Source organism: Oncorhynchus kisutch, unplaced genomic scaffold (genome assembly GCF_002021735.2).
Source record: "Oncorhynchus kisutch isolate 150728-3 unplaced genomic scaffold, Okis_V2 scaffold3866, whole genome shotgun sequence".
NCBI classification, from domain to species: domain Eukaryota; kingdom Metazoa; phylum Chordata; class Actinopteri; order Salmoniformes; family Salmonidae; genus Oncorhynchus; species Oncorhynchus kisutch.
In genome coordinates this window covers 3,587-3,969 of record NW_022265811.1, presented here as the reverse complement: position 1 = coordinate 3,969, position 383 = coordinate 3,587, and positions in this window count along the sequence as shown.

Below are 383 nucleotides of genomic sequence, written 5' to 3'. Positions count from 1 at the left end.
TGTCTGAACGGTGGGCAAATGTCTGTGTTGTACTCCAGATACAGAGACTTGTCAGCATTTGTCACCGGGATTCGTTCTCTACAGAAAACCTGGGCAGCATCCTATCTCTACAGAGGTGAGAGGGTTTATTGACATCTCTACTTGCAATGCTTTCTCCAGGGATGCGTCAAAAGTAGTGCACTATAAAGGGAATGGGGTGCCATTTGGAAAGCAACCCAGCACAGAACGCATCCCAGAAGCTCTTTTGATTGGTGCCAATGGGCTTCTAATGCTCCCACGTAGTTCCTTAGTCTCTTGTCTGTGAGAAGGATGTCTGAAGAGCTAGAATGAATAACATTTCAGAGAACTGCTTTATGCTGAGCACATGTATTCAAACTGCATGT